Source organism: Pan paniscus, chromosome 12 (assembly GCF_029289425.2).
Source record: "Pan paniscus chromosome 12, NHGRI_mPanPan1-v2.0_pri, whole genome shotgun sequence".
In the NCBI taxonomy this organism is placed as follows: Eukaryota; Metazoa; Chordata; class Mammalia; order Primates; family Hominidae; genus Pan; species Pan paniscus.
This window is the reverse complement of record NC_073261.2, coordinates 32772189-32779780: the sequence shown is the minus strand read 5'-3', so window position 1 is coordinate 32779780 and position 7592 is coordinate 32772189. Positions and strand designations below refer to the sequence as shown.

General features: G+C 36.6%; 1 pseudogene; it reads left to right on the top strand.

Annotated features, from left to right (window-relative positions):
* Positions 1-270: 270 nt before the first annotated feature.
* On the top strand, positions 271-5913 carry LOC100977030 (tripartite motif-containing protein 64C-like; annotated as a pseudogene).
* Positions 5914-7592: the final 1679 nt, after the last annotated feature.

Genomic DNA, 7592 nt, shown 5'->3' with positions numbered 1-7592 from the left:
TACTAATAAGAGACTTGAACATCTTAGAAGCTCAGTATCTAAGGGAGTCTTGGACCCAATCTTCAATGGCTATTGAGGGAAAACTTTATAAATCCAGCATGTTTGCATTTACTATGTCTCAGTTTGTACTAGAGCTAACTTATTAGACATATTGGACATAGCTCAAGTAGACAAGGAAAATTGTCCACCGGCTTTTTTTTCCTTTTCATTGGGGCAAATAAAAATAAGAGAAAGAAATTCTCACTTTTTTTTTTTTAAATTTTCTGAAACATGGATTCAGACACCCCGCAAGCCTTCCAGAATGAGCTCATGTGCTCTATTTGCATGAACTACTTCATAGACCCAATCACCATTGACTGGACACAGCTTTTGCTGGCCCTGCCTCCGCCTCTGCTGGGAAGAAGGCAGAGCACCAATGCGCTGCCCTGAGTGCAGAGAAATCTCAGAGAAGCCCGACTTCAACACCAATGTGGCACTCAAAAAGCTGGCTTTCCTAGCCAGACAGACCAGACCTCAGAATATCAACAGCTCAGACAATATCTGTGTGCTCCATGAGGAGACTAAGGAGCTCTTCTGTGAGGCTGATAAGAGATTGCTCTGTGGGCCCTGCTCTAAGTCACCAGAGCACATGGCTCACAGCCACAGCCCAATAGGATGGGCTGTTCAGGAATGCAGGGTACAAGATGCCTGTAAGGCAGTTTGAATTGTGTAGAATCCCAAATAAGAATGATGAGGGCCTGTGATAATGATGGTGATGAGAATGCGGATGGTGGAAGTGGTGATTATTCCATGTCAATCATAACACATAAATGTGTCCTTTCAATGTTGCTGACTAATTTGACATTCTAATCATAGCTGTGTTGAGACTTCACTAAAGGAGGTTTGCACCAAGAACACTTTTCAAAGTCAGGTTATATAAAAGCCAGTTTCTCAGAAAATTGATGATATTATCTGAAGGGTCCCTTAAAACTCTCTATGTTTCTATCACTTTTCACATCCAAATTATTAGAACCAAATTTGTTTAACATGGAAAAATCTGACCACTCCACTCTAACTTAAATTTATGTTTCTTTCAATAACAGCCTTTTTTATTGATAAGGGGATGAAATCTACTATACTGTCTTCATTATTGCTAAGCTTCTTGCCTCTTTTGCAGGAGAAACTTATAAAGGAAATGGACTATTTATGGAAAATCAATCAAGAGACACAAAACAATCTAAATCAGGAAACTAGCAAATTTCATTCATTAGTGGTAAGAATGAAAATGTTTCCTTTGTTTTTATGCCAATAAACACAATGTCGGCTTACACTTTTTGGCTAAATTCAAACTACCAGTTAAAAGATAGTGATTTCATCCCAAGAAAATGTAGTGATTTCAATTGATATAATAGGAATTGCAAACAGAGAAGCCCACACAAGCTAGCCAAATTAATTCTAGTATATTGGATAAACGGCATGATATGTATTCTAGTTCAAATTTGAAGGTTGGTATAAACCTTATCAGACACTGCAGGTGAGACAATATTTCACTAAGATTGAGTGTGAGGAAGATGAAAGAAATAGAATAGTATATAGAGTAAAAATATAGTAAAAGTAAAAAACAACTGCACAATATGGTGTATGGCTAAATGTTTTTTAACATTTAGGCAAATCAGACATGAAAAATCCTAAAACAGAGATTAATAGAGGAAATAATTGACTCAATAAGAACTGTGAAGAAGCATCGCAGTGAGAGAAACTAGAAGTCTTTATACAGGTTTTGATTTAAAAAGGGAGAGAGAATAGGAACATTGAAAAAATAGGAAAAAATAGACAGAAAAATATAGCAAATATTCAAGACTCTTTGAAAGAGTGAGGCACAAAGTTTATAAATTGCTTGATTACACCCAGCATATAATTATTTGAAGTTTTCTGTTGAGAGTGAGAACATGTAATCCTTTTAACCAAATGTCTCTGCAGGACTATGTGTCATTAAGGAAGGTGATAATCAATATTCAATATCAAAAGATGCGTCTATTTTTCGATAAGTAGGAGCAACTGCATCTGCAGGAACTGGAAAGAGAAGCAAAAGAGCTTTTCCAACAACTACAAGACAGTCAAGTGAGAATGACCCAACATTTAGAAAGGATGAAAGACATGTGCAGAGAGCTGTGGGAGACGTGCCACATGCCTGACGTGGAGCTGCTTCAGGTGAGGAGGGAGGGTCCATCCCCAAAGAAAGGAAGCCTTTGCTGGACAATGCTGCCAGGACATGCAAATGTCACCTTCATATGTCACTGCTCTAAGCTAAGTGACACATGCTGTCTGACTTCCACCATTGCATTTGTCCAGTCACTTATTACTGCATACCTTGGTAGTCTCTGGGAAATTTTTGCCATTTTAGTAGATAACATATAACAAAGTTCTCTCCAATATAATTTGGAGTACTATCCACACAGAGAGATCATCTAAAATCATTAGAACTCTAGGCAAGGGGAAGGTTAGTAATACTCCATGTATATGTCCTAGTTCCTCCTCACTCTCTGATGTCCCATACAACAGTGATTTGCTGAAGACATTGAGAGTTTTCCCTGGCCTGGGCAAGGTTTGTAAAAGCTGCTCATCAATGTCCATGTACTCTGTTTCTCATATGCTTCTCTGCTTTGTTTTAATAGTTGTCATGAGTGGTCAGAACTTTCTTTGGAAATAAGATTAGGAAATTAATGACACTGGAAACCTAGATATCTTTGCTTTACTCCACCGTCTCTTGCTGAGCTCCTTTCTTCTTATGAAAACGATGAAGCTTTTCATTGTTTAGTTGAGGTTCTGTTATTAACATAGACATGAATGATTCCTTAGACGGGAATAAAAAGATATACATTATTAAAACACTAAAACAGAAAGAAACAAGAGTATGAGAAAAGATGCAGAAGGAAAAGTCACATAATTAAGAGTATCTTTTTTTTTTGCAGGATGTGTGAAATGTATTGGCAAGGTGAGTTTACATTAAAAAATGCTATTTCTGAAAAGTTTGTTCTCTTGCGAATGAAGGGGATGTACACATGTTGAGGTACTAACATCATTCTCAGTGGCTATTTCTGATTTTGTTTCAAAAGAGGGCCTGAGGTCTTCTTTTCTCTGGTCTGGAAAGTTTTCATCTTAAAATTTGTATGAATTCAAATATACTAAAAACATTTGCCATTCTGAAGTTTGTTCTCCCAATCCATCCATCCTGTCCAGCCCTACCCCACAGATCTTAATACAAAATTACTCTGAGGAATCATAGAGGTGTCTTCTACTCTAGAGGGGTGGGAGGTTAAAAAAAAAAAAAAAAAAGACAGAGGGAGGACAGAGATTCCCTAAGGATAGGCTGAGGAGGGAGGTTTTGTTCCTAAAAGCATCAATGACCCGGGCCTGCTCCATCACCATACACCCAGTACTAGGAAAGACCTCAGGAAAATGGTTGCCTCAGGACCCTCAGCAGCAGGGTGCTCAGGCTGGAATTAGACTCCTTTGTTTTGCACAAAAGATTAAAGCCTTTTGTCTCAGTGAACTTTCTCTGTTAGACACTGACTAGCATTAGTGGCAACGGCCGGCTGAGGTCCCAAAGGTTTTTGTCTGAGTTTTCTGCTCTTTGAAATATTTCCAGAATTTCTGCATACCCTCAGGGAGTGTGATGGGCAGAGGCAGCCCATGACTTTTAATGACTTCAGAAGTTGTATAATGTCTGAGAATAACATATCTGGACACACTGATTTTTACGCCAGTAAAATTTAGAAAAAGTAACATCCTTATGGCCCCTAGAGTGTGGAATAAAATGTACACCCAGTTAACCAAAACTGGCAGAATTCTGAGGAAACATCTTCTATGAAAATATGATATCTTTGTATGACTGTGTGACTAGCTCTGGGCCTGGAAATATAACTGAGGCCATTTTTTGCAGGAGTGATTTGGCACAGATGCAAAAGCCCCAGCCAGTGAACCCAGAGCTCATTTCATGGTGCATAACTGGAGTCCTAGACATGCTCAACAACTTCAGAGGTAAGAGCCAGCTGCTTGGCAGTCCAGCCTCCAATTATTTCCTTATTGGGTCCCTTGGCTCAGGATTTTCCCATTTAAGTTTTATTGTTTTTGACATGTGGGTAACACATACTTTTCCAAAACATGTGCATCTTCTCTACCTGCGTAGTAATATTACAATGATCAAAACTCAATTTCCTGACTTACAGCTTGATGAAAATGTAAAGCAAGATACATAGTTTATCTGCAGAATAAGAAGACAAAGAATATTCATATCATGTAGTTATGAAGACACTAGTTCTCCTGGTGGCATCAGTATTTCGTGTTTATTCAATTTAATTCAATTTTGAAGGCTTAGATTTGGCATAATGGTTTTTAATTGTTTATATACTATGTGCATTTACATGCATTCTACAAGTAATCTTTATTATTTACAAAATCAGAACATTTTGATCAACAAATAAAATGACTAAAATATCCATAATCAGGACAATTCTAATGCCATCAGATACATATCGTAACAACTGAAAGGTGAGGGATCTGTGAACATGGCTTAACCATGTTAGGCCCATTCTAGAGAGCAGGTCTAGGTAGCAGAGGGCAGGAACCCAGAGTAGATTGAATCAGGGACTAAACAGATAATGTAAAGCCAGAGTATTCTTTTCAGAAACTTAAAAACTCAAATTTGGTTAATATGAAGTTAACTGTTAACATAATAAAGTACACTGGCCTATAAAAAAAAAAAAAAAACTTTACGTGTGTTAATTTCTACCAAATTTTTGATGTTTGTGTCCATAACAGGCATAACATACATTCCAATACTCATATCAGAGCAAATTGATGTCTACCTGTTGATGATCTTAAAGACAAATAACACAAGAAGAGTTTTCTATTGAAGAAAAAAACCATTTTAGATATGTCCTGAAACAAACTATGCAGATGTAGACATTAAATCATTACTTCGCCCAGTGATATGGTCACATTTTTTCTCTATTATTTAAGGAATAATACATAATTGTTTGTGCTGTAGAGTTGTAATAACATTTTATCTTCATGGATGCATGGGTCTGAACCCTCTTGGCTTCCTTTTTTCTGTATTTTGTTGGAAGAAGAGCAAATGAAGTGAATAATTGGGCCACAGAGCCTCTGTCCCTCATAACACTCACTAACATAATATTTTTTCCTTGTCAGTGGATAACGCTCTGAGCACGGAAATGACTTCTTGCTATATGAGCCTTTCTGAGGATGTGAGACATGTGATATTTGTAGATGACCGTCGCAGTGCACCCATGGATCCCCACGGAGTGGAGAGCTTTGCTGTGTGGGGAGCACAAGCATTCACCTCCTGCAGGCATTACTGGGAAGTGGATGTGACCCACTCCTCCAACTGGATTCTGGGAGTCTGTTCAGATTCCAGGACAGCAGATACCAATATCGCTATTGATTCTGATGAAACACTTTTTTAAATTTCCTCAAAGAGGAGCAATCACTATAGTCTCTCCACCAACTCTCCACCTTTAATTCAGTATGTACAAAGGCCTCTGGGTCGGGTTGGGGTGTCTCTGGATTATGATAATGGATCTGTGAGTTTTTTTGATATTTCTAAAGGTTCTCCTATCTATGGTTTTCCTCCTTCCTCCTTCTCTTCCCCTCTGAGGCCTTTCTTTTGCTTTGGTTGTACATGAAAATTTGGTTTCATGATGATTTATTGTGCCATCCCATATATGAGGCAAATGGTGTCCTAAGACCCTATGTGTGAGAGCCTGTGAGCTCATTGTAACTTCGTGGAATGTAATTACTTTATGGTTATAAATTGGATAACCAACTTGAATGTTACATTTGTTAATTAAGTTATTTTAATTAGTAAATTATTGTGGAATCTTTACTAGAACATCAATAATGGCTTTTTTTGTACAAGTTTTGTTGAGATTCATTCACTTACCGTGAAAGTCATGTTCTAATGTATTTAATTCAGAGATTGTTAGCATATCACACTTGTGTAGCCATCAGAACTCTCTACTGCTTGTGCACTTTTATCACTTCCAGAAGAATCCCAATACCCATTAACATTTATTCTCCATTCACCCTCCCCCATTCCTTCAGAACACATAATCTACTTTTTATGTTTTTGCATTCAGATAAACAAAATCATACAATATACGTTTTGTTTAATCTGATTTCTTTTTCAGAGAGTAGGTTTTCATACTCTCTGTGTGTACACACTATAAACCATTTGTCTTACTTGTATATTTGAACCAGGCTGGGGTAGAAAAATGAAGTAGTGGATACCTTATCTTATAAAGAATAAAGAAGAGTGCTTATTTTCTTTTTAAGTCTGACCAAGTTAAGTTGACCTCACAGACTTTATTATTTCTCAACATCTTAGTTATTAATCACATTTCAGCTCATACAACAGTTTTTCAGTGCTGGGTTGCTCTGCTATAACATCTTCTCTGAGTATATTATATCAGATTATAATATTCAGAAAACTCTTATACTTATTACTACCAGATTGAAAATTCCAAGGGAGCAATGGCAGTATTTGTCTTCTTTGCTAAGATATTACCATTATCCAGTGAAATTTTTAGAATAGATTACACAATAAATAAGATGAATAAATGGATAAATAGAGGAGTTAATATGTATAAATATTATTCTAACGTTAAGAAACTTTTCCAAAATATAAGTAACAAAATAGGATAGAACATACTAATGAATATCTATCAAAAGATAAGAAATAAATTGATTTTCAGATTCATATCAAAGATAATACTATTATGTTAGGGTTTAAAATAATTGTAGCATAATTTTTATAGGGTTGATTTCAATTGTCTTAGGTTTTTTAATATAAACCATGGAAAGAGGAAGTTTCCTATATAAGATGATGGGGAACAGGAAAAGGACTTAAAACAATGGAGACTGTCCTTATTTAAACTGACATATAAATTTAATTATTTACTAAGCATAAAGTGGTATAAACCTTCTTATGCAGTAGAAAGAACAAAATTAGTCTACATTTTAAATAAGAATCCAGATGATACAGAATGGAAAATTCTATAATAGAACGTAATAGCTATGTCTCCTAGGGCACCGGCTTACCTGCTCTAACAAAGACCACAAATTTGAAATGATTCAGAAGGTGCATTGCTCTCACATGTTTGTACCAATATAGGAGTTGTCAAGAAGACTGACATCCTCAACAAGTGAATTTTATCTCCGTGTGCAGAAAACTGCCATTTATTGCCACGTCCCATGCAGCAGGAAAGCCAAAAGAAAAGTAGGAGGGACAAGAGTATTTGGCTTTAAGGAAATCACCTGGTATTTTTCACAATGCAGTTATTCCTGTCCTATAGGTTCAAAATTAGGCAGATGGCACACCAAGTTGTAAGATATATCTGGGAATGCTGTTTACACTCAAAACCATATCCATTCTTATTATTTGATTCAGAAAACAAATTAAATGACTGGCACAACTGAAAATAACCCAAGAGATTTGAGCTGAACCTCAACCAAATAGACAAGCTGCTGCCTAAGGTTAGCACCAGATCTTAGTATTCAAGAGTGAGTAAACCCTGCTTTTTACCACTGTCAAG